This window comes from Pleurodeles waltl, chromosome 4_1 (assembly GCF_031143425.1).
Source record: "Pleurodeles waltl isolate 20211129_DDA chromosome 4_1, aPleWal1.hap1.20221129, whole genome shotgun sequence".
Lineage (NCBI taxonomy): Eukaryota > Metazoa > Chordata > Amphibia > Caudata > Salamandridae > Pleurodeles > Pleurodeles waltl.
The window spans coordinates 812,279,121-812,306,753 of NC_090442.1; the positions used below are offsets into that span (position 1 = coordinate 812,279,121).

At 44.4% G+C, this 27,633-nt stretch overlaps 1 protein-coding gene across 4 annotated transcripts in view; it reads left to right on the forward strand.

Annotated features, from left to right (window-relative positions):
* CAPS2 (calcyphosine 2) overlaps positions 1-27,633 on the forward strand; it is a 925,516-nt gene that overhangs the window by 362,342 nt on the left and 535,541 nt on the right. The window lies entirely within an intron of this gene.

A 27,633-nucleotide genomic window follows, 5' to 3' on the forward strand; every position in this document is an offset into this window, starting at 1 on the left:
CTGAACTTGGACCCACACCCATGCCAGGGACCTCGGAATAATCATCGACAGCAAACTGGACATGAGAGCGCAAGTCAACACCATCACTGCATACTGCTTCCACGCCATAAAGAAAGTGAAGAAGATCTTCAAATGGCTCCCGAGCAACACTAGAAAAACTGTTACTCGCACCCTAGTAACCAGCAGGCTCACAATGGGAACATCTTCTATGATGGAATCACCAAGCAGCTTATTGAAAGACTCCAATTGCCTGAACAGTTGCATCTCGTTCCACCAACAGCCCAGAAGCCTCTGCAGGACTCCTAATCGCATATATCCAGTGAATACACAGACCCAGTTCAGGAGGACGTATGCTCTGTTACATTACTGCTAGAGTGTGGAATGGCCTACCACTCCACATCAGACCTACCTCCTCTCTTCTTGAATTTCGCAGGAAGCTGAAGAACTGACTGCTATAGCCAGGAACAGAAACACACACTTGCTCAGCGCCAGCATACCCAGGCAGGCGATAGTACCCTTTACAAATACACATAACATAATATATTTAAGTGTTGAGATAATTGTGCTAATGACATGTTCAATACTGATGATGATACAAAACAATTGCACTGTCGTGCATATACAAAACCTGAGGTCAAATACCAAAGCTGTAGTTTTGTGGACCTTGGAACTTTGGGAAAAGTAAGAACATCTGCCTTTACAGACCATGGAGACTTTCTTTTTTTTTTTTTTTAACAAGAGCATTATTTTTTGCTTTCCCAAGTATAATAAAATCAAACAGTCTTCATGGTTGAACATTAATTGTAATGATATTGGCTGTACATAACCTTCTGTATTCCAACAGTGAACGTACATTTTATTTTCCGGATGAAACCTATTGTCAAGGACAAACTTCTGATCTTCGTGATTATTCCTTTAAAATTATAAGTGCAAGTTGGTGTATTGTACGTCTGATGTCGGTCATGTGAATAGAAGAGGAGAACCAGAATCACTGCTTAATTTTGAGTGGCAATTGCCTTTGGGGGGACGGAGGGGGGGGGTGGAAGGGTTACTGTCACTCATGTTTGGGGACCTGCACTTATTTTTCCACATCAGACATTTATGAGAGCAAGAGAGGCAAAACACAAAGCGGAAAGGCCGCCACAAAGGAAGAAGGCAAGAACCTGCAAGAGTAAGATAAAAGGACAGGGAGTATCTGGTAGCACATTAAAGTGGCATGAGATGATGTCAAGGCTACTCATCCTTTTGTTCGTCCAACATTTAATAGCACCGGCCACGGGTTTGTGAGCAGAGCTTTGGGCTTTTTTATAAACTTACTAGACACTGTCCAGAACGTAAAGGAGTACTTTCACGTTTCAAATACACATAAGCTTATTTGCAATGGAGCAAAACTATACTGAAGACCTTAGGTATAATGTGGGCAGTGCAGAAATCTGTAGAATACTGGGTGCTCACTCAGGAAGATTGTCAGTCCCTCTCTGTAGCAAACGCCGTTCGCAAATTCTTCGAAGCCAGAGGTCTGGTAGTCAGAGCCTCGCATATTCAAAACAGACCAGACTGTTTTATTGCCTTGATATGTATTCCATGTCTTTCTTTTCTGAGTGTGTACTTCTCTACCGGTGCTCTCAAAGGCACTTAAAGTAGTTCGCAATTTGAATCAACCTGAAATTGTACAAAATCAGAAAGCCCGTAGAAATATGACAACAGCATCAGTACTCGACGATTATCATTTAAGGAAAACGCAAATCGAATCTTGCTCATCAGTTGGTTAATGGCAGTGTTTGAAAGGATGATATGCTGATATGAATATTGCTTAATGGATTCGGCCATTTTAAAAATGTATTTCTGATGTTTGGCATAGAGAAACCCTGTGCCTTTACTGCAAAGTGGTCTCTTGCATAGAATTAACATTGATAGTGTAAATGCAGCGAGGAGTCTTGGCTGTGATTCGATGTAGCCCGTACTGGTGAGTTTAATCAATGACTGTGCCTGCCCTTACTCTTGGAATATGATAATACCTAAAATGAGTTTCCCACTCAGTAAGCAGGCTGGTTCCAGCAGAGCCACGCACCTGTCCATGCTGGGTAGGAAGAGATCACTCTTTCTCAGTGGCACAGGAAGCATGCTGTCGTGCCTCTCCCTGTGCCCATGCGGGAGGCGTACCTACCTGGCAGCCAGTGCATGAGCCCACTTGTGGCAGTTGAGCCATTGCTACCTTTGCCATTCAGAGAGAGCGCAGCGTATACCAGAAAACGATTATTTTACACTACATCCTATACCAGAAAGCAATTGCTTTGCCCCACATCTTAAAGACAAGACTTGAGATAGACAGCAGGCCCGGCTTATCTCTGTTGAATGGCTTCGAGTCTTGGGCCAAATAGACAGTTACTATTTTCAGTATAATCCAAATGACGGCTAACAAAAATGACAAAATGACAACCTGCCCAGAGTAGTGGAATCGTGCTGAGAAAGCAATTAACGCACTGATATCTAATTAACCCTCATGTCACCTTGTTTTCATGCTTCACGTCTTTTCTCTCCTGCAGTTGTTACATATTGTCCTTGACAATGATGCCGGCACGAAATGGCATTGGAGAGGATGTCTCTCCCTTTATCCCATGTACTACAATCAGTATCTTTCTTCTTTCATTTGTTGTGTTTGCGCAGGACCGCGAGTACTTGCATCTGTGGGGAGTGAAACGCATTTTGTAAGTCTTGAAGGAGTTCCATGATCATATAGAGGAAAGAGGCAGAGTTCCTTTATAAGGTTATGAAACTTCGCGGTGACTTGCAATGTACAAAAGGCGGTATTTTGTACCTTATACCATTACCCTTACCTCGAACCGCTTAAATGCTTGGTGTCTTGAGCTTTCATATGAAAGGGATAGCAACGTTGCTGACCTGAAGAATAAAAACAGATTGTAATGCGAAATTGATAGCATCAAAAAGCTCTTAGTAATGTGTTGCAAACATATGTTACAATCAGTTTAATTTAAGTCAAATTTAAAACTGATGTTCAAAATGTGTAGATCCATGCAGAGGTATTCTATTTTTCTGTAATGGCTTTGAGTGTGGAATAAATAGGCACCTTGTCATAAATATCTCCTTTCTGCTCTCCCTTTTGGCAAGGTAAAAAGAGATTAGAAGAATAGAAACCCAGTTTTCATCGTAGCTGCTTTGTTTAGACTGCAGCGGTAATTATTCTCTTTGACCCGCCTTTCATCTTTGCTGTTTGCTCTGCAGCAGTCATTGTGACCTCAAAAGTAAACTTTAATAACTTATTGAAGTTGAACAGCTAGGTCATTCCATTATTACAGGCAACTAGGGATGTCACATGTCGCCTGTATTAAGAACATTAGCAACATGGTTTTATATAGGAATTGCAGGGTCCCATGCATTACATGGTGATTTCTTCTTGAAATAGATGGAGTTATGAGTGTGGTCCTGATCTGAGATGAAAGTTTACTTGAAAAAAATTAATCTCTCGGTGGTTGACTACTATAGTGACAGAATCCTATCAAGCGCATGCCTGCAACTGAACCAGACTCACAGTGAGATCAGTGTAAAGATTGCCCACATCTCTGGCATCAATGTCTCCAAAACTGTCCACCATTGCACAACTTTTACCCTAGTTTTTACTTCAACCTTATCTTCAAACAAGCTTTCCACAAATTAACACCCCCACATCCAAAACACTGCAACTGTACATGGCTACACCTTACCACAACAAAAATCTATTTTTTTTCTGCCAAACACATTGTTCACACAGCACATTAATCCACCCAGGGCCTCTAACACAGCCCATACTAAACAAATCTACTGTACAACACATAGCAATAAAAAAATGACTAGGGGGGTCATTCTAAGTCTGGCGGGCGGCGGAGGCCGCCCGCCAGACTTCCCCCCTCCAAAATACCGCTCCGCGGTCGCAAGACCGCTGAGGGTATTTTGGCTTTTGCACTGGGCTGGCGGGCGACCGCCAAAAGGCCGCCCGCCAGCCCAGTGCAAAAACCCTTCCCACGAGGACGCCGGCTCAGAATTGAGCCGGCGGAGTGGGAAGGTGCGACGGGTGCAGTTGCACCCGTCACAAATTTCACTGTCTGCAATGCAGACAGTGAAATTCAAAGTGGGGCCCGCTTACGGGGGCCCCTGCAGTGCCCATGCCATTGGCATGGGCACTGCAGGGCCCCCCAGGGGCCCCACGACACCCCATACCGCCATCCTGTTCCTGGCGGGCGAACCGCCAGGAACAGGATGGCGGTATGGGGTGTCTGAATCCCCATGGCGGCGCAGCGAGCTGCGCTGCCATGGAGGATTCAGAAGGGCAGCGGAAAACCGCCGGTTTTCCTCTTCTGACCGCGGCTGAACCGCCGCGGTCAGAATGCCCTGCGGGGCACTGCCAGCCTGTTGGCGGTGCTCCCGCCGACCCTGGCCCCGGCGGTCTAGTACCGCCGGGGTCAGAATCACCCCCTAGATGTGTACAGTACTTGTATGCATACTAAATTGGGTGGACGGGACATCTTCCAAACTTTAAATAAGGACTTTTGCGTAATGCACTTTATACTTAATATTTTAAGCACTTTTTATAAAAAATGTATAGTCAAATTCTAACCATCACCCTCTACCTCTAGCATCATTGTGATAAAACCCTATTTCCTACCCCCATCCCTAGGCTGTTGTGGTTTGTGGCCTTTATGTATGGCCCTATGTTTTCCATATATTGACATAAGTCTACTCTCAACTTCAGTGCCCAATCTTTGCAAGTAAAGGGCATGTGAATAGCCTTTTGGAAATATCTGTAACTTGCTCCAGCCAAATATTCTTTATATGCACTTCCCTCTATCTTGATTTGCCAAATCCGTTCTTGACTTGATTGTAGTAATGGCCACTCACTACTCTATGACTTAAATGAACCCAGTTGAGGCCCCTGCTCTGACCACCAGGTGAGATAGTGGTGCCTAAATGTGCGGAGAACAGCGGACAATATCTCTGTGGTACTTTGTATTCAAGACCTTATTGGTGGCTATCTGCTACATTTAGGACTGAATCCTAGCCTGGGTCAGGGCGAGGGGCGGAATGGGGCGACACAAGCGGATGGATGCATCACAGGTTAACACCATGGAACAGTATACTACTCCAGTGCGTCTCCCGCAGCGCGCAGCCAGATCGGAGGTGAGTGGAGACGATATGAGGGCACCACTGAATCCCGAGGAGCCTTCACGTGCTGAGCTCCCTGCGGCCATCCAGGGCTCTAGGGTGTCAATGGAGGGTAAGGTTGAGACTGTGGCGGTCGATTTGCTGCAGGCGGACCTCCGGAAGGTATCTGACAAGGTTAAGGTGGCGGAGGGCTCTATTGTGGAGCTACAAACAGAGGTGGGTGACACTACGGAAACGAATGGTGCTGTCGCGTAGGCTCTCATTATTCTAATGAGACGACTGGATTTTGAGCAGCAGAATCGTCCGAGGTGTGGGAGACTGAGTCTAACCCACTGCGGGTGACACCTGTCGCTCTAATCCGGGTTTTGCTCCGACTAACTAGCAGTGCCTCATCGCTACCAAAGGATAGTGATGTTTGGGCAGCCGAGCGCATGACATACTAGGCTTCTCAGGGAAGTTGTGGTCACTCAGGTCGCATCCGGTTCTTTAATTTACAATTCAGTCTCCTATATAAACGACAAACAGAGGCAGTATATGTTTCAATAATGAGTTTAATAAAAGGACTGCATCTTAGATAGCAAAGCGTGAGCTGCAATAACCAGGATGACACAACATGACAGTATTAAAATTGTGACGAGAAGAGTGAAGTATAAAAACAACGCGATCATATTGTCACTATGATCAATGGATTGTTTCCTATCTAAGTTATAATTTGAGCACAACATGTTAAGCTCTAGTTCTGCCTTTCAGGTTCCCCTGCGAAGACATCAGCCCTCATACCTGAGCGAAGGCCTGTGGTCTGCGTTAGCATCTGTAGCGAAGCAATCAGCATACAGTCGTGGTTCCCCGGCTGGAATCACCCTCTAACGTGTAAGGGACAAGGAAGTGTTTATATAATAACACAGCTGATGTTCTGAGAAAATGTCCCTATGTAAGGATGTGTATTTTCTATGAATGTTGGAGACGAAACTTCTACCACGTTCACCGGCAATGTACCGAACTGTAGCCTTGAATGAAGCACATAGTGATCAAGAATGTCTTTTTTGAGAACAGAGTGCTGGCCTAGGCAAAACAGTTAGATAGATGAAAATAAAACAAGACCGTAAAAATGGTTATTGTAATAATTATAATCCGAAGCTGAATAAAACATATCTAGGTTAAAGTGCACAGCGGCCTAGTGTGTTAAAATAACGTGCATGGAGCTATAACTAAAATGGCTACATAACACCCTCCCCTTGTTGATTGAAATTGGTTCAAAGCCAAAGCTAAAATTTTATGCTACGAATCTCAACCTAAGATATATATATAAAAGCAAAGTCAATTTGGACAAGTTAAAGGGACACACAAGCATCCTACGTGACAATTTAAAACATGAGCTTGTGGCATAAAATCGAATTTGAAGGGCATGTCAATTTAGAAAAGTTCCAAACTAGGTACGAGTCATGGAGAATAGGAGATCTTCCACTTCGGCCGATGTTAAAATTGGAAAGTCCTCGCCAAGAAGGATCAAGGAGCAGGTGTGTTCCGTAGCCCCAGTGTCAACCAAGGCGGCATCCCGTGGTGTGCCCAGTGATGAGTTGTGAACAACTTCCTCCAGGAAGGGTAACTCATAAGTAGCTTCATGTAGCAAACACAACCTCAATGCGCACGTCCAGTAATGAACCCTCAGTGAGAACATCAACAGATCAGCGTCTACTGGAGGCAAGCGCTGCTGTGAAAGACAGATTTCCAGTGCATGTTCAAAAGAGCACCAGAGGCACCGAAACACAGGCTGCACACAATGCAAAACCGGTCTGAATGACAAAGACCAGCCACACTCCAATTGCTCCAGGAGTATTGCTCTAAAATACTGCACCATACATTCACGACACAGCTGCGCTGATGGGAGCACCGTCATTTCTCCTTGTTGTGGTGGTACAGCCATTGCGCATAACCAACAGCTCTACCAGGATGCCAGCTAATAAAGCCAAAGTTATCGGAAATCCCCCGAAAATATTAAAGAAAATTGAGTGGATAGCTGAAGGTATCAAACCGAATCCGGAGGAGAAGGTGTGAATGAAACCAGAACCAACAGCTTTGGAAAAAATGTGCGATTCCAGTTGTGTATTAAATATTCGTCCCACAAGTTCACCAAAATGTCTCGGAAAGTTCGTATTTAACAGGGACTGTATTTCTGCCACTGACCTTGGCACTTGAAGTGCGTAGGTCTCGCGCGCAGATGTAAGGGCCACATGCTCTTGAAACAGTAAAGCCTCGAGTCTGCTTCACTTTTCAAAATTCACGTTTGAAGTAGCAATGTAAGGCCAAATATCAGCTACCTCCTTAATTTTAGTGGGGGGAAAAAGTATGTTCCCGCAGCATGTAACGACCTTAGAGACTGAAACAACGTAAACTATTCCGGCCCGCATGCCACAATAGTCTTCACCATTGAGGAGGACGTAGCTGCCGTTTGAAAGCACCTGGAACGTAGGTTTAATCAAGGGGACTGGAACTCCCTTCAGATAACACGCCCCATGCAAGGACAGCTGTTTACAAACCATTGAGTGGCTTTCTGAAGTCTCGCATTCGCTACCGCTAAGAAAGACCCCTTTCATGCCACTGAAGCATCTGTACGAGAAGGGAAGCTCCCACACCTCATGGAAGTAACTATCTCCCAGCTTTTCATATCTGCCTCCCGGAATGTGTTTTAAACAGGGAGTGAATTGAAGTGTTGAAGTAGGCAGATTAATAACCCTATGTATTAACCACTCAGCAGATGGTATTTCGGGCAAAGTAAAAGGCAACTTTTCTAATTTCTCGATGTTAAGCATGACATAAGTCGCTTCCTTCTTAGCCATTAGTTGTTGTTGTCGCGTTAAATTAAAGGAAGAAAATATCTCCATTGCACTGACATGCTGCCAGGGAACGCCACCCGCCTTCAATGTTTGAAGCGTCCAACCCAACTGCATAACGGACCGGATCTGACTCTGTCCATGGTGTAAAGAAGACATATCTGATTGTATAATGTCTGTAGCAGAAGAGACAGTAATATTTTTGGTATATATCCGGTCGGACAAGGTGTTAATCCCATTATCCACAACAGCTAATGCCTTTTTTAGATTTTCCTGATCTATTTGCCTTAACCGGGCAGCAGCATCTTGTTGGGAAAGCTTCCAAATTTCATTATATACTGCATATAAGAAACGCTTCCTACGTGGTGTTCTGTGGCCTAACAGGAAGTCTTGTAAATAAGTGGTATTAGACAGGAGACAGAGGTGTTCTCTAACAGCATCTAGTGAGGGTCTGGCCTACTCGTCCTAAAGCCCCCCGAGGAGTTAATAAAACGTTGATGACACCCGTTGGTATCTATTGGCCACAGTACCCACCCGCCAGGACGTGTCCGTGATGCATTAAACGTACCATTCTGGACCCATTCATCGCGCTGATTTTCATTTGCATTTGTGTATTTTTGCCATTTATAAAACTTTGCGGGGGCAGGTATACTGGGCATGTTTAATTCCTTAATTTTAGCTAAGCCTAAACAACTTGTCTTTTGTACTGTTTCATTTAAAAAATATCATTTGAACAGGAATAAGGCATGCTCTAAACAAAGCTTCATTTCCCTTAATTTGCCAATTTCTTGTTCCCCACACACTTTTCAGATCAATAGTTTTCAGACAATATTCATAGCCTTCTATCGATAACCGGGAAACAAAGGATTCTGAATATATACATTTCTTATTGGTCATTACATATATGTATATCCTTAGTAGGTGGTACTTTAAAATAATATGACTCAGCATTTTTCACATTGTGCCCAGAAAAATAAGCAAACTTTTCATAGGATGTTTTGGAACTCCCCTGTGGTGTAGTCGGGCAATGTTCCCATTGCGTATAATTAAAAAACAGTTCTGGGGCTGCTCGCTCTAAGTATGAAATGGTGCCCATAATAATTATAGCAAAACATATCACCATAATTTTGTTTAAATTGGTAAACATCTTCGTTTTCAAAGACAGTATAATATTGCAATTTAGTCAGCATAGAATCAACTGTTTTCACATCCCAATCATCAGAAACAATGCCTGGTATTACTATATCATTCATTGAAAGTTTGAACACATACGGTATTTGAATAACTTCCGTGTGACCATATATATCAAACATTACTTTGTCCCAAACAATCCCATCAGGAATTGGTACTGCAGAAATGTTCACAAAGGATAAGTCTCGACTTTATGTGATGAAAAATGTGGTTTTAAAACCTCCTCCACCAGTTCAACTGTTGATCTTTCAGGAAGAAAGTGACCATGTATTAATAAGAAAAAGGTGATGACAAAACCAATCCAAAGTAGAAATGCTAAGACAGTCAAAGAGAGCTATAGATAATTCCATGGAAAGATAAAATATGTTTCTTTAAGCCAGGTTTTTAGCTTACGTGCACTTGACAAATCAGCTGTCGACGAGGCGAATGAGTCTGAGAAGTCATTGTTGAAGTCGGCAAAATATCCAGAGGCAGTTTGTGCAAATGGCAGAGCCGTTGTCAGTGGTGGAGTTGGTGTTTCCTGTGGTTGCACACTATAGATAGCACCATCCGTCTGTGTTGGAGTTGAGTCAGCTTGGTCAAATATTTCTAAATTATTTGACGTTAGTGGAATTAATGCAAGATCATCTTCCACCCTCCCCAAGCTCGTAGAGGTGTCGGTGTTGGTATATACAACTTGTAGAGGAACTTCTTCGCCAGTAGTGAGAGGTATTCGGGAACTACTGGATGTTCCTCTTGGTCGGCTGTGCAGAATCGGCCAGATGGTGTAGTTTGACATTGTCGATGGAGACAAAATGATTTTCTTTGGCACCTGCCAACGGTGGTAGAATTACAGTTCTGGTACCGTGTATCCCTAGTACTGGGACTGGTGCTGATAAGAAGGGCCAAATTCCTTTTTCACAGCGACTTGTTAACGTACAAGATCCCCAACTTTGAGAATCCAGCCGGTAGATGTTACAGGCACATCCTTAATTCCTGTGGAGGCGGCACTGTTAGAAGAATTATCATCACAGAACTGTTGCAATTCCTGTAAGACAGTGACACGTTCATTTATGTCAAAAGGTGTTTCTGCTGTGTCCACGCCAGGACCATCAAGATCCGGAACATACATTTGAGTTCCGAACAGGCACTCATATGAAGTACGACCTCCCAGGGACCGTCTAGGCAGATAATTTAGTGCTCTCTGGGCTCCATATAGGTGATTAAGCCAACCACGACCCGTACCTAAGACTCTGGCTGTTAAGGATTGCTTTAAATCATGGTTTAATCGCTTCACAACACTATTTCCCTCGGGATGAAATGGAGACGAGTACTGGAGTTGGACCCCCAACGAAGCCATAGCATCCCTGAATGCCCTTGAGGCGAAAGCAGGGCCCTGGTCCGAATGGAAAGCCGGAACCTCATATGTACCGATAAAGACACGCAAATCTTTAATAACAGTCCGAGCGTCAGCCGAGCGTTGTGGCCACACCCATACTCTGGAGCATGAATCAACAGCAACTAAAATATACTTGTATGCACTATCTGGTGTTAGGGGACCACAGTGGTTCAAGTACACACATTGTAATGGTTTGTTAGAAATTAGGAAGGGTGTCTGCGGCAGGTGCTTGGCAGTGGAAACTTTAATTTATTGACAGATGCCACAACTCTTTGTAAAGACCTGGCCACCAATAACCGGCCTGCAAGATCAAAATTGTAGCCGCCACACTAGCATGGGCAGATGCCACCCCCTCATACGCTGCTTTAATCAACCCTGGTCTGATATCTTTGTTGGGAATATCCCTTGTGCATACACCTGGTATTCTAACTTCAGTGTTCAGGCGATCTCCCATTCGGTAGGAATATTTATTAGGAAATCCTTTAGGATAGGGCTTACCATCAGCCGTAGCTGTCACGGCAGCCTAAATGTCTGCGTCCGACTTGGAACTCAAACGAGTCACGGCAGCTACAGCGGCCACTGCCACTGCTGACTTTGCGGCTTCATCAGCCAGTGTTTTCCAGCAATGTGTATCCCAACGCGCTGGTGTCCAAGTGTGTGTACAACGTGGACATTTGGTAGCGCCTCTTTCAGATCTGCTACTTTCCCCCACAGAAGTCTGTGTTTAATGGTGTTGCCTTTGGAATGTCTGAACCCATTCTGGCGCCAATAATGCAGGTATTCATTAAAGGACTGGACACAATAATACAAATCACAAACAATCAGCGTAAGCTGTGCAGGATCAGTGTGTTCCAGTGCCATCAGCAGAGCTTTTAGTTCTGCCAATTGTGCTGTGCAATCCCCTAGGGTTTGCGTAAAGGTATGTATAAGACAAAATGTATTGCCCTCCATGTAACCACTTACGACTGCGCAAGCAGCAGAATATTGGTGTTTAGTTCCAATTGCTGGTTGTGCTGAGCCATTGGTGTACATGACTCTATGATATTGTTCAATAGGCAATGTATTTGCTGGAACTGAGTATTCTATTTCGTAATGTAAAAATTCTTGAGTTTGTAACTTTGGGTCAAAAATGTAGTCTACATCAGTGGCTGTCAGAGACGTAGCCCATTGTATCCAATGTGGATGTAATGCTTTAGCGTTTGGAACGCTGGCTTTTGTAACAGCCTCTAGGGCTGTGCGTTTTCCTTGGGCAAGAGGTCTTTCTTTAATTACAGCCATCTGCACAGCAGTGAGAATTTTCTCAGTGGGAGCAAAGCATTGTTCTGCCGCTGAATATAAGTGTGATTTGTATGCAATCGGGGCTGTCTCACCTTCATTGAATGTCACATAGGTGAAACCGATGGCCCCAGCTATTACTCTAATTACCAAATGTGTTTTGTTGTCCCTCGTGTGTAAGTGTTGTGCTGCAAGCATGTCTGTTTGCAACTCTCGAAGAATGTGTGTATGTTCAATTGTCCAGAATTTACTTGAAAAATCGGGACGTATTAGATCGTATAAAGGTTTTATGCGTGTAGCATAATCTGGAATGTAAGTTCTGCCAAAATTTAGGAAACCCAATAGAGATTGGAGTTTTTTAATCGTATTTGGTGGTTGTAACTGTGCGCTTTTCTCTAAGAATTGTGGCGCTAGGCTCTTTCCTTCACTTGACAGCTCATATCATAGGAACAGGAAGCTGAGGAAGGCAATTTCTTTTTTTTTTTTAAGTTGAATTTGTAGCCGAATTCAGCAAATCCGACAACAGTGCGGGCTACCCGTCTTAAATGTTGTAGTAATTCATCATCCGTAAGATAGATATCATCTACATAGGACAATGCTTCAGGGTCATTCTCGTGCAAAATTGCAGTAACACGATCTGCGAACAGTCCTGGGCTGTTCTTATACCCCTGAGGTAAATGACAGATTTTTTTTCTGGGAGCCTAGTGCACTGAAACTTGTTAAGTCTCTACTCTCAGGCGCTATATTCTGGCAGAAAAAAAACATTTGAAATGTCCAGTGTTGTTTTGTATTTTTTACACACTTTATTGTTCATTAGTGCTGTACTATGCGAGTTTTGGATAGCATAAGTGCGTGTATGACTGTTTAAATGTCTGTAGTCTAAGACTATTCTATATGAATTGTATGGTTTAGCTACTGGGAATAATGGATTATTCATTGGCTAGACACAGGGTTCAATTACGCCCTGCTACTCTAATTGCGTGAGTATTTCTCTCACCAGTGCTTTTGCTTCGTGTTTTATAGGATACTGCGGTTGCGGTTGAGGTTCATTTTTTATTGGAATTACATGGTAGGGGGATTCTTTATCCCACCCTACGTGATTTCTGTATAATGCGGGTGCTTGTGCCAAAGCCCATTCAATAGAATAGGATTCGGCGAGTTCCTCTGGAACGAGTGGCGAGAAGGAAGGTTTAATAACATCTTCTCCATATGGGCAGGTACGGACAAATTCAGGTGGCCGATCTTGTTCGGCCAACAAGACATCATATATGTTTACTACGTGATCCCAAAAGACTGCGTCTATTATGTATTCAATGTCTCCTTCAAACTGTAGCGTTACTTTATACAACCTATCAGGCGTGGAGACACGCATGTCCGCAGTATCTACTTGTATAAAGTCATCAGTTGCTTTCACCTCCAGATGCTCTAGAAGATTCTGGCGAACTATTGTGACCTCTGCTGCACTGTCTAGCAGTGCTAGAGCCCATTTCTTGTTATTCAAGAGGACCCTCTTCCTGAGTGGCATGTCGGACTGTGACTGCTGCCACTTTTTTCTTTTTGAATTGTGGTTTTTGTTGGGCGGGTTTCTCTTCCTTTTTAACAGAAACCTCCGAAGAGCGTTGTGATTCCTGTCTTGGTTTCACGTACTCTGTCCTTTGCGCTGATCGCCCACCTCTCTCATTTTGTTTCTCCGATGAGTTCTGAAAGGAACGAGATTGACGTATATCAGTATATTGATATCTATCAGGCGTTTTTATATTGTCTCTATTTCTGAGATTATATCTATTCTGCGGGGTCTCCATACATGGAGATTCTCCCCTCTCTTTTTAGGAGTTTGTTGCTTTTTATCCCAGCATTTCTTATTACCCTCAGGTGCTTGCTTAGGGGAATCTTTACTCGATTTACCCTGAAATTGTGGTTTTTGTGGTCTGGCCACTAGACTATCTCCACAATACTTGAATAGGTCTCTGCGATTATTTTAGGAAGCTCTCATTCCTGATCCTGTTGCGGAATGTCACGGAGCCGCATGCGCACTGCAGGCACCACCGCTTCCCCTTTAAGATTAATTAAAATGATTGAGGATACTGTGGCAAAATTGCCCATCAATTGCATCCCTAAATCTAGGGCCGGGGCAGCCCGTGTTCATCTTGAATTTGTTTCAACACCTCCGGTAAATTGGCAAGTGTCGGTGTTCCATGTGCGGTTGTATAGAGCGCGGCAAACACCGTGCCCCAGATATTATAGTTATCTACTGTAGAGACCATCCCAAAGGGCAAGCACATTGTTAATATTCTATGTTTACCCTGAGGTCCCGTATGGGGAAATACTGCCTCAAGCGCATTGATCTTTTGTGCTAACCAAAACAGAGTTTCCTCTCATTTGGTGGGTACTTTACCCATAATCGAATGTACAGTCGCAGGATTTATACCTGGCGTTGCTGCATTTGGGTGAGCTGGAGCAGCACGTGCTGGGTTTGTATTTAATGTTTGCATTACAAATTGTACTAATCGTCTCTATATCGCTATTAGTTCAGTATATAAACGACGAACCTCAGCTACCGCTAAATTTGCAATCGCAGGATGTGGTGTATAAGTGGCCAATAAAGGCCAGGTAGGACCTTCATTACTTAGAGGACCTAACCTTACTGGTAGTATTGTGTGGGATAGGGCGCCATCAAGCCAATTATTATGTACTTGATAAGATAGAGGTATTTCTAAATATTCGTATGCTCTGTATTGTCCAGGCGCATTTGCAGGTGTATATTGGTGAAATGTATTCTTGTTCCCATCAACTGCTGGAAATGTGACCCTTGAATAAAAAAGTTCTGTTCTATAAGCTGCATGGGCATCCACCACAAATGTGACTGGACCCCCCTGGGCCGTTAGGCCATTCGCTAATAAATGTGTAGTTAGAGGTTGTCTCATATTAACCGCTATTTGTACCTGCTGTGGAGTCGCCATTGTAGTGACAGTGTAAGTTCAGAGAAGGCACACTAAATAGGGCTTTCCTTTTAAGGTTCAAGCTTGAACAACCTCTGGCTGCAAATAGGATAGCCTATGCAGCTGGGGTGGAAATTCTCAGCACCACGGATGTCTCTGCATACGGTATTGAGGTGTCATTATATATAATAATGAGAAGGAGATATTCCAGAGAACCCGAAAATTAGAGCCTGACCAAACGTTGGCGGCGCCACGTCGCGTAGGCTGTCATTATTCTAATGAGACGACTGGATTTTGAGCAGCAGAATTGTCTGCGGTGTGGGAGACTGAGTCTAACCCACTGCCGGAGACACCTGTCGCTCTAATCCGGGTTTTGCTCCTGCTAACTAGCAGTGCCTCATCTCTACCAAAGGATAGTGATGATTAGGCAGCCGAGCGCATGACATACTAGGCTTCTCAGGGAAGTCGTGGTCACTCAGGTCGCATCCGGTTCTCTCATTTACAATTCAGTCTCACATATAAACGTCAAACAGAGGCAGTATATGTATCAATAATGAGTTTACTAAAACAAATGCATCTTAGATAGCAAAGCGTGAGCTGCAGTAACCAGGATGACACAACATGACAGTATTGAAATTGTGACGAGAAGAGTGAAGCATAAAAACAACCCTATCATATTGTCACTATGATCAATGGACTATTTCCTATCTAAGTTATAATTTGAGCCCAGCATGTTAAGCTCTAGTTCTGCCTTTCAGGTTCCCCTGGGAAGACATCAACACTGATACCTGAGTAAAGGCCTGTGGTCTGAGTTAGCATGTGTAGCGAAGCATTCAGCAATCTGCATACAGTTGTGGTTCCCTGGCTGGAATCTCCCTCTAATGTGTAAGGGACAAGGAAGTGTTTATATAATAACACAGCTGATGTTCTGAGAAAATGTCCCTACGTAAGGATGTGTATTTTCTACGAATGTTGGAGACTAAACTTCTACCACGTTCACCGTCAATGTACAGAACTGTAGCCTTGAATGAAGCACAGAGTGATCAAGAATGTCTTGTTTGAGAACAGAGTGCTGGCCTAGGCAAACAGTTATATGAAAATAAAACCGTAAAAATGGTTAATGTAATATTAATAATGCAAAGCTGAATAAAACATATCTAGGTTAAAGTGCACAGTGACCTAGTGTGTTAAAATAACGTGCATGGAGCTATAACTAAAATGGCTACACAACTGTGCAGGCCACCTCCACGTTGGACGGCTGGAGGCGGGGTTGAGGGATGCGGAGGGGAGGTCCTGGCAGAACAATGTCAGGTTGCTGGGCTTCCTGGAGCGCGCAGAGGGGTCCGCCACGGAATCCTTTGTTGAGAACTGGATCAGAGACGTGCTGCAGCCAATTGGGCTATCTAGGTTTTTTTTTGTGGAATGCGCGCCCTAAGGGCCCTGGTTGTGCCCGCTCAGCCCGGCGCACCGCTTAGGGCTATTATTGCCCACCTGCTGAACTATAAGGATCAGGACTTTGTGTTGCGGGCCGCACGTGAGTCGGATAAGGCAATATCCGAGAACTGTAAGATATCTATTTATCCTGATTACACAAATAAGGTGCAGAGTTCTCGCAAGGGGCTCATGGAGGTCAAAGCGAACCTCCGAGCAATGAGCATTCGATATATGCTCTTCTATCTGGAACGGTTATAGGTTCTTTCAGGTGTGAGATCAAATTTTTTCGATCTTCCAGAGGAGGTGTGGCGATGGTTGGAGATGTAGGACAAGGTAGCCCCGTGGAGGACGGAGGGACCTGGTGGTGTCACTCATTGGGCTTCTGGAGCGGAGAGCCCGGATTGGAGGTCACATGACGCTGGTCGGCTTTTGGACACAGGGACCGGCGAGTCTGCTGTGGACTCTCACTCTCAGGAAGATGGTGTTCCTGCCCCAGGGTTTATACCTGGTACAGAACTCTTTGTACCCTTTGGCTTTTTCATCTTTTGGACAGTCTGCTGATTTCTCTAGTGTGGGCCGGTCGGCGGAGCAGGGTGGCATTGTCTGTGCTGCAGGAGGATCTTGAGGGGGGGGGGGGTGGACTGGCGATTCCCAACATTAGATATTACTATTATGCAGCACATTTGCAATGTGTTTCCAAATGGATGATGGGTGACTGTCGATGATAGCTGGGAGAAGAGGTTGTATGCTGGTATGTGTGATGGGCGGTCATTGGTGCATATACTAATGTCGGGGGTAGATCTGAACCCGCCGCACCCTACCTGGCCAGGACTACTGCTGGGATGTGGGAGCAGGTAGTTAAACATGTACCCAGGTGAGCCCCTTTTGATAGGCAGCTGAAGATATGGGATCTGGCCCCATTTCGGGATATGGAGAGGTCAATGTTGGCAGAGGCCTGGAGACTGGAAGGTATGTGAGGTGGCTGGTGATCTTTATCCTTAACTGACACTCAGGATCTCTTTGATCTGGGTCCTGGTCAGTTTCTAGAATATGCGGAAATTGAGAGTGTGGTACCTGAGATTTGGGGCGGTTTTCCAGTTGCTCCTAGGGCATCCTTGGTACTGAACGGTTTGATTAATTGGGGTGAGGGGACGCACTTCATTACTCGGTTTTTTAAAGCCCTACGGGAGGATCAACTTGGTGTGATAAGTGTGGGACGTAGAGCATGGGAATCTGATTTGTGGGAGCCCATAGCGGATGCTGATTAGGATTTGGATTTGTCGTTGGTGCGAACGTTGTCGTGTAGTCACAGGTTCAAGCTGTTGCATTTTAACTTTGTATACAGAACGTATCTCACACCCCGTCGACTGAATAGGATTGACCCGAATCGTAGAGCGTGCTGCCCTAGGTGTGGTGAGTTTAGTGCTTCCTTCCTACACCTGGCCTGGACTTGCAGGGCGGTATATTACGTTTGGCAGGAAGTGGTGGCAGTGACTGGGGAGGGCACAGGATTGGAGTTGGAGGCAATCCCGGCAAACTGTATCCTGGGAGTGGTGCGTAAGCCGAGGGATAAGGGAGTTGTGCATAAACTGGTGGAGCTAGCGTTGGTACTGACCAAGGGTAGAGTAGCAATTGGCTGGATGAGCACTCAGAATCCGATGATTTCCAGTTGGCTGCGAGATCTTCTGGAGTGGGGAGCGGCAGAGGAGCAGCATATGCGATTGACACAAAGTGATGAGAGGGCACTTGCTGATGTGGCGGCTTGGGGTACATTGTTGGAGCGGTTCACCGGTGGGGAGGATTCATGATCTATAATCAGCGACGAGGATGAGGGGGGCGGGGATACACATCTCCCCCTAAGAACAGGTGGCGACCAATTGTGTTTTCGATAGGCTCCTATATGCATACGTTGTTTAAAGCCTGGTCTAATAAGGCTATGGGTTGGGAAGGTGGGATAGAAGATAAGATCTGTACAGTGGTTATGACTCTCTCTTGACTTGAACTCTGGTGTTAATGACCTCTGGTACTCTTACGTAATGAAGATGTATTGTCTTGCTGTAACCTGCACTTTACTGTACGGTTTTGTTGGTTTGCATTTTTCAAAACTTAATAAAAACAATTAAAAAAAAAAAAAAAAAAAATGAACCCAGTCTGAAAGAGCACACATTCATGTGAAACTCACTTATAGACAATGTACTGAATTAATCACAGAACGATGCTTTTATCTGGACAATTTACAATCTTTCAGGAATATTGCAATGATATTCAGTGCAGCCAATACTAAGGTATACCAAAGACATACACTTTTGCTGTCCTGACAGATTGGTAACTGTCCAGATAAAAGCATTGTTCTTTGATTAATTCAGTAGCAGGATTTCCTGCTGTATTGTACATTGTCTGTAAGTGCTCTTTCAGAATTTAAACCCAGGTTCATGTGAACATTTGGGTCGCCTTTTTACTTTATTAGCTAAAATAACCCAGGCCTAACAAATCACTCTTTAGCTGGTCAATCATTGCCTATAGAATGTCTCAATTAATATTGATACTCAGAAAGGCTCTAACATTTTGTGCGTGGTATGCTATAATAAACGGTTATTACCATTATACACTTCTTTTGGGCCGTCCGTGGTGTTACTTTATGCATCTAGTAATGTATTTGTGTGACGAACCAGAGAGTTATAATAGTTAAGTGACAAAGGTGCACTCTAATACACAGGACAACTTATTAATTATTAATTATAAAAAGATTCTGGACGGTAGTCTACCTTCACTAGCTGCGGCCAAAGGTAACATGACCTAAGTTCTATTTTTCTACACGCGCTTAAACTACCTCTTTGTTTAGAATTTTCCATTTGTGTGGTAGAATGCTGTCCAAACATGTATGTTAGTAGAATCAGCCAGTTTATAAGTAACCTGTTTACACTAATGGAGGTTCGATACTGGCACAGGTTATGTCCCTTAAACAATTACTCCGAGCAATGACAGTTGTATGCAGACATACTGTCTCCCCTAAATGTGTGACCGTGTTTCACTTGAGGAGGTGGTCGATCACTTGAAGAGCTTGTTTCTGTTCAGGAACTCCTATGTGCAATACCTTCAGTGAAACTAATGGAAACTATACTAGGGTGTTTCGACTTGAAAGCACTTTACTGAAGAGCTTTCCCTGAAACTCTCACATCTTAATTCCTGCCTATAAAATAAATGATGAGGTGAATCATCGTGTCGCATGTTTGGAACAGGAGGCAGGAGAAGGCCGCTCCACCAGGGAGCTAACCAATCAAAGCCCCGTTCTTTAATCCAGTAACATCTCTGTGCCTCTGCCTGCCTCTGTACTAAAAAAAAAAACTGTTACCCCATTTAACCTCTACACCGTCCTAAACCTTTAAATAATCCTTAACTCTCTTTACCTCTACCCGTCACTGATCCCTAAGAACCTTTACTCCTTCACCTGTAACCACCCTTCAATCCTAAAACATCTTTACTTACCTTTATGTAGACCTGCCCCTCAATCCTAAAAAACCCTTTTCTTCTGTTTAGCTCTGACTACCCCGAACTCTAAAAAATAAAAAACACTTATTTTACCCATCCTGAACCCAAAAAAACTTCTTAACTCTCTTTATGTCTACCTATCTCTAAACCCTAACACTTTAGTTTTCTTTATCTCTACCCTCCATTACCCTTACCCACTGCGTAACCCTTAAGTTCCTTTTTCATTTAAATGACAGAACATTTATGTCGATTAAAAAAACAAAACATTTATCTGCGTGCTAAAGTACAAAAAAGCGGCCTATGTGGTACCTGCTTACTAACATCCTGCAGGGAAAAATGTCCTGTGGGGTATAGACTTAAGAAAATAGCTGCCCAACGATGAGGCAATCAGGAGAGGAACAAAACTATGGATTATTAAAGCACGTTTTTTCTGTAATTTGAAGCAATTTATAACTTTCTGACATGCTGGCTTAGTTGACCCTTCGTCTTTGGGTCAATGTAACTATGTTAGAAAATGTTATAGTTAAGACCAATTATAGTCCCAAACCGCACTGTGGATCCTGGGTGAACAACCATTCGATCAGTATAAACTAACAAATAGAGGATTTAATTGACCAGTTAGTATTTCATATCTGTTCAATTCAATTGTTGTATAGCTCCTCAGTTCTGTACTTGTTTAGATTCCATTTTTACGTTGTAACTCCTGATGCATTTCGTCTAATCTGTCCTTCATCAGGGGAATACTTATGTCATAATTGAAAAATAAAATACTTACTTAGAGAAAGGAAAACTGCTGACTAAAAATGTTAAGAGTACAGTTTCCTGAACAAAAGAGCTAATCCACCACCTTCAAGCGTTAATGATTGGTGAGATAAATGGCCATGCTTCACAGTGTGGCTTGGGACTATAATTGGTGTTATTTATAGCACTTTCTTGTACTCAGGAGATGCTTACAAGCAGCCACACATCAGGTAACATTGGGGCCTATTAGTTACCTAGAATGGACTTCAAAAGGTTTGCAACTCATACATTGCACAGATCCCTGGTTGGCTTCGGGCTAGTGCACAAAAGTCATATTTTTGGAAACATGGATAAGGTGAACATACAGTTTGTTCTACTCTATTATGGAAGAGGTACTTACTTTTTTAAGGTGTCTGCCCTTTCAACCTGGTATCTGTGTAGGATTGTTATCACACAGTGAATATGTTGGATAACCTCGTTCTTTCACAGATATTCATGTTTTTGTTTTAGAAGCAGCTCAGCACACTGCCATGACCAATGCCATACCCTGCACTTAATCCCCACTACTCAATGGTATATGTTCTCATACAAAATTAATAACTGCCACTTGATCTAGCCAAAGCTAGTTCCTTCAACCAACACCTGTTGTGCACATGCCAAGGCCATGCACTGTGGGTTATGTCCATATGTGGATCGAGTCCCAAGCTTAATAAAGGTGAGGTAATGCTTGATTACAATAAATATAAGTAGATAACAAAGCAATATCAGTAAATAAAACATGCAAACAAAACAGTTATTGTATAGACATAATGATGTCATCCTTGATGTAAGTGGTGAGTTGTTATGTGATAGCTTGTCAGGTCATGTGTAATCACCTGGGGATGAGTTAAGGTTGCTTAGCTACCAAGAACTGTCCAATTTCAGTATTCGTTGACTGACAATCACAACCATGATTTCTGTTAAATTGTAGTTTTCATTTTAGTTTATGAATTCGACATGAGTTGGGGTGAGGATCTTTTCAGGAGTCCTTGTGCGGTTTAGTGCTCGCTATTTTTGTTGCCATCTCTGGTCCCCAAAGCAAAAAAAGGAAAAACAGGGACATGGGTATGTCAGACCCCACTTTCAATTAGCCTACTGTTGTTGTTAGACCAATAAAGGGTCCTTCTTCAGCAGATTTCACATCTACCTGTATAGGAAGTAGCAAGGGGCAGATTTTTCAGGCCATGCCAGTGTGGGTCACCTTGCCATAGGGGGGTTCCCCCAGACCTAAATTTGTCATTTGTGAGTGAAACTGGCAACAGAGTGGCATGGAAGGTTGCTTCCATGACTGTCAGCTGTGTTGCTGGTCAGGGGCTAACAAATAAGTTTCTGATTCAGCAGGTTGCAGGGCTCAGTTGCTCAGCTGAAAAAACTAGGCAGAGGTGACCTTCACCTTTAACTGCCAGACTCGCCCTCCGACGAACTTATGGTAACTAATGGTAAAGCTATCTTGACACTTAATTGGTCGGTTATCCTCAAATCTAGTTCAGAGGATGAGAAGAATGAGAAGTTTGGAAAAATAAAGTTTGAGGCATGTGTGGCTATAGATACACATGCTGTGCATAATCCTGCCATCTAATGTTGAGCCCAGATGTGTGCAGTTTCTCCCGTGTCCCTGGGACCACAACCTCCCCGTGGCAATATACTATTTAAATAATAGTGGGAGGGTTTTGTAGCAATGTGCTCCCTGGGGCAATGTCTTACAAATATTGTGGGGGGGGGGGGTGCGCCCCCTTCCTGCTCCCTGGGGGTTCACCACTTCCTCAGGGCAACATCTGACAAAAACTATCCCCCTGGGTCCCAGAAACCGCCACCTCCTAGAGCTACAAATAGATTTAAGAAGGGAGTCAAGCCGAAAACAAGTAGGCGGGCCCTCATTGAGCCATATATGGCCCTGGAGACCACCACCCTCCTGCTGCCTTCTGAGGTGCCCACACTTGGGAAGTAGCTGTTTGCTTTTGCTTGGTGGAGCTGACAGCTCACGCCAAGCAAAAGCAAACATTCCGGTTTCAGCAAGCAGGGGCTGTCAAAATGCTCCCATTTGCTGGAAGCAGAGTTTTTATCTTTTTCCCTGCCTGCAGACATGTGGGCAGGGAAAGAGATGAAAAAATTGCTCAAGCACGTAGGGAGCTGCTATTTGCAGCTGCGATTTGCAGCAGCTCCTTGCGCGCTAGAGCAATGCCGGCTCCCACAGGACACAGGGAGCCAGCTTGGACCGTGGGGGCCTTGAGACCCCCCCCCCCATGGACCTGTCACTTTATTTCTCTCCTCTCTTTCATCCCATACTGTGCTGTATGGTTATGGGGGGGGGGAGGTGGTGGCCGCAGGGCCTTGCAGGCCAGGCCGTGCGCAGTGATGATTAGATTATCATATAGTAATTGAAATTACTTTACGTTAAAAAAATAAAAAACAATGAAAATCACTGGAAAAAAACAAAGGTTACAGGGACGTTAGAGATAGATTCTGAATTTACTCACACAAAACCATGGAAATTCAGCAGTGATAGTTAGTTATTTCGAGTAACTATAGCTCACACCCTAAGGTAACTATAAATTGCGCCCTCGTCGTGCACTGCTGATTACCGCAGTTATTACAGCACTCATGACAACTTTTATAACATCATGAAAAATATCAGTGAAACATTAGCAGTCAAATTATTGAAGAGAAAATGGTGCATGTGAGGTGTACGAGTTATAGTTACTTCAGGGCACAAGTTATAGTTACTTGAAATAACTCCAACTATCACTGTTGAATTTCTATGGTTTTTTGAGTGAATTCAAAGCCTAACTATAATATCCCTGTAACCTTTGTTTTTTTCTATGAATATATTTATACATGCATATGCAGCCTATAGTAAAAAGCTAAAAATGCAGAAATTACATTGAGTTTTCGTTTGAAAAACCTCCAACAAATAGTAAAACATTTCTGTGAAAGCAGAAAAAGAGACTATAAAATGTAATCACAACTTTTATTTGAAAAATAAAGTGCAAGGAAATGAGAGATATTTTTAGCCAATAGTCTGCATCCAAAGCATGACCTAGAAAACTGTCACAGGATCCCCTGCATACCATCAAACCCCACAGGTGACAGTTAGGTCACTTCTTTTTCCTTGCTCCTACATTCAGAATCCTGGATGTAGGAAGCTGGCCTGGTGTGTAGTGACACCTATGGTGTTGGCATCTTATACCAGGTCCAGGTAACACCTATTAGTGAATGAAGACAGTGTCTAGGAAGCCAGGGCTCTCTATAGGTAGCTGTGGATGAGCAGGCAAGACTTATCTAGGAGGCATGCAATAGTACAATAGTCACATAATAACTTATCACACATGAAAGGAACTGCACAGTGTTACAAAAATAAAGGTACTTTATTATAGTAAAACCACACTATATTACTTATAGGCAGCCCCCCAACTATCTATATACACAGTAATAATTAGATATTGGCACAAGAAACAACAAGCATTAGCAAGAATTAGTGAATTAGGGCCCAAGGATATGGAGAGGTTAGAGGGGAGCTAGAAGAACTAGCGACCCCAAGAGGTCAGTACCTAAGTGACCCCCCAGCGACCAGGAGAGCAGAGATAAGTACCTGGTTTTCCCAAGGGCTAACAAGAGGACTTAGAAAATGGATTTTGCAAGAACAAGACCAGATCAGAGGGAATCAAAGGTGGATTCTGGAAGAAGAGGACCTGCAAAAGAAGGGGACAGAGTCCAGTCTACTATGGAGTGTCCAGTCGGGGCAGGAGCCACTACCCACCCTTCTGTGGAGGAAGATCCTGGTCGACAGGAGAAGAAGACCAGCTGTGGAGTCTAGGAGCTGGAGAGGAGTCCTTGGAGCGGTGCAGATGGTGTCTCACGTCGGTTGTTGGGTCGCAAATGGGCAGTGGTTTAGGAGAACCACCAACAAGCCTTGCCAAATGCAAGAAGAAGCAAAAGAAGAGTTGCAAGGCTGAAGAGGACTATCAAGTTCCAGTGAACTCGACCTATGGAAGGAAGTCCGGGCTAACCCTCAGCAGTCGGGAGAGTGAGCAGAAGCAGTCGCAGCCCCCACAGGCAACCCACTGGATGCAGGCACAGTAAGTTGCAGTGAGGCCCAATAAGCCTACCTGGAGAGGAGTCCCATATCGCTGGAGCAGCAGAGAGGACACTTTTCTTGGCAGGACGAAGTGCTGGAGGCCGGGCTACTCAGAGCCTGAAGATCCCTTGGAGCAGGAGTCAACAAGCCTTGGTTACCGCAAGAGTCGTGGTGCACAGGAGTGCCTTCCTGTAAGGAGAGGCAAGGGCTAACTGTCTCCCAAGTTGAAAAGTGGGCAGAGAGGGCAGAGGACAAAGGGGACCACTCCAGACCACCACCTGTGAATGGAGGGTCCACACGGTTCCAGAGGAGAGCAGATTCTTCCAGCTGGTTGTCGTTACTGTCGGTGCCTGCAGATGCAGAAGAGTGACTCCTTCCCTCCAAGGGAGATTTCTTCTGGTTTCCTAGTGCAGATGAGGTCTTGCCGACCCTAGAGGATGCACAGCTGGGGAAATGTTGCAGTTACTGGAAGAAGCTGGAGAAACAATGTTGCAAGGCGAGGTCGTCTTGGGAGTTGCAGGCTTGTTGGTTGCTGAAGTGTTCAGTTGCGGTTTCAGTGGCCAGAAGCAGAAGTAAATGATGCAGAGAAGTCCTGGTGGAGTTTTGCATGTCGAATCTGGGAACCCACCCATAAGGGAGTCCCTAAATACCCCGAAAGGGGGTTTGGTCACCTTGCAAGGTGACCACGTATCATGAGGGGGCTCTGACGTCAGCTGCTTGACCTTGCCACTCAGATGCTCCCAGGGGCCTCTGCACATCTTGGTTTCAAGATGGCAGAATCGAGTGGTCTCCTGGAGGAGCTCTGGGTATAACCCTGCGGGTGGTGACGGAAAGGGAAGCGGTCACTCCCCTTTCATTTGTCCTGGTTTGCACCTGAGCAGGTACCAGGGGTCCCTGGCCTGGTGCAAACCGGTTTATGCAAGAAGGGCACCAAATGCGTCCTTCAAAGCAAACCAGTGGCTTGGGGAGGCTACCCTTCCCAAGCATTGTAACGCCTATTTCCAAGGGAGAGGGTGTTACTTTCCTCTCCCACAGGAAATCCTTTGTTCTGCCTTCCCCTGCTTGAGCTGGCCAAGCAGCAGGAGGGCAGAAACCTGTCTGAGGGATGACAGCAGTGTGGGCTGCTCGGAAAACCCTTGAAGACTGGTAGGAGCAATACTGGAGGTTCCTCTAAGTAGCCCTCAGAGTGCATGGGATCATACAACCAATACTGGAGTTAGTATTCAGGTATGATTCTGACATGTTTGATACCAAACATGCCCAGGTTCGGAGTTACCATTACGTAGCTGGACGCAGGTACACATGTAAAATGGCTTCCCCGCCCTTATGAAGTCCAGTACAATGAAACTGGAGTTCGTAGGGGCACCTCTGCTCATGCAGTGGTGCCCTCACACGCAGGGACCTGCACCCTGCCCTTTGGGCTAGGAGGGCCTACCATAGGGGTGACTTACCGTGACCTGCTGCAGTGACCTGTGGTGAAAGAGTGCCTGCATCTTTTTACGCAGGCTGCAATGGCAAACCTGCAGACACATTTTGCATGAACTCCCATGGGTGGCACGATACATGCTGCAGCCCATGGGGAACTCCTGGTGTGCCCTGGGTACTTTAGTACTATATCCCAGGGACTTATAAGGAGACACCAGTATGCCAGTTGTGGAGTGCACAAAAGTCCTAGGCAATCAAATTTGGCGGGAGAGAGCGAAATCACTTTCCTACACTGGAGCACTGAGCTCTGCTGTTTTTTGACAATTTGTCAAAACATTCTCTTTGAAAACTCCAGTTTTTGGTTTTATTCACTAAATGTAGGTATCTAGTGTACAGAAGACTGTTTTCCTGACAGAAAAAAAAACATTTTCTTTCTGTCAAATCATGCCTTCACTCTTTGTCAAGTGTCCTTTGTGTGGCATAAAGAAAGCGCAGACTCACCCACATTCAGTTTGTATCATCTGTCCCCCTGATTCTCATCATCCAGAGACATGCCAGCATTGTTAGAAGCTGACCAGAAGAACTCTGAGGGACAGAGAGAAGATGAGGCTGCACAGCCTGCAGCAGAGAGGAAAGACAGGATCTGGAAGAGGCCTTTTGGAGTCTCTTAATTCCTCCAACGAGCCCTCCTCTCATGCCAAGACAGCCCTCAGAGGGAGATCTCCAGACAGACTTGAAAAACGGCGATGAACGTTGAGAAGTAAGATGTTGAAATTGGACAAGATACCTCTTTGTTCATTGTTGAAGTCGAGAGTGGCTTCAAGCATCGCCACTCAAAGTCGAGGCATGCTTCTTCATCTAGAGTCCCTTCGACTTCAAAGACTAATCACATGGCGTCAATATCTGCCCTGAAGTCAGAGGCCAGCTACAACAAGGTCACTCAAGATATACAGCTCCGTCGAGGCCAAAATGCCATCAGCTGTCTACATTGAGATGTTCAGCAGTGTCAAAGTAATGGTCATCGACGTAGAGGCATCTGATAGCAGCAAAGGATTCCCCTCCAAAATGGCGTTTGTCGACGTTGATGGATAGTTTCATATATAGTGTTTTCATATCAGTCAGCCAACAAACACATACTTGCCAGATTCAAAGCCCATTCTGCTAGGGGTAAAGCAGCAACTGCTAGCCTATCAAGAAATGTACCCATTTCCTAGACCTGTAAAGCTGCAATATGGAGATCGGTACATACTTTTACCAAGCATTAGTGTCTAGACTAATACACTCAAACAGATACTCAAGTAAGGCAGGCCTCTTTAAATAATCTTTTCAGATAATTGTAACAGCTTCTATTGAAGTTTTGTATTTGTCCGCAGGTGTGTTGGATGGGCTAGCTATTCAATTCAGTGCTTATGACTATTAATGAAGAGACCCTGGAAGAGAAGGATAAATTGCTTACCTGTAATCCTAGTTCTCTTCCAGGGAAATCCTCATCAAAGTCATAAGCAAACTTCCCTACTGCCCATATGAATCATTAATGCAGTATCTTAATATTACCTTTGTGCCCTGGTATTCATGTCACTGTTAAAAAGACCTGACCTTCTACCGGTGAGGCATGATGGGCTGGATATATTGGGTCCTGAGAGGTTTTACAGACACAGT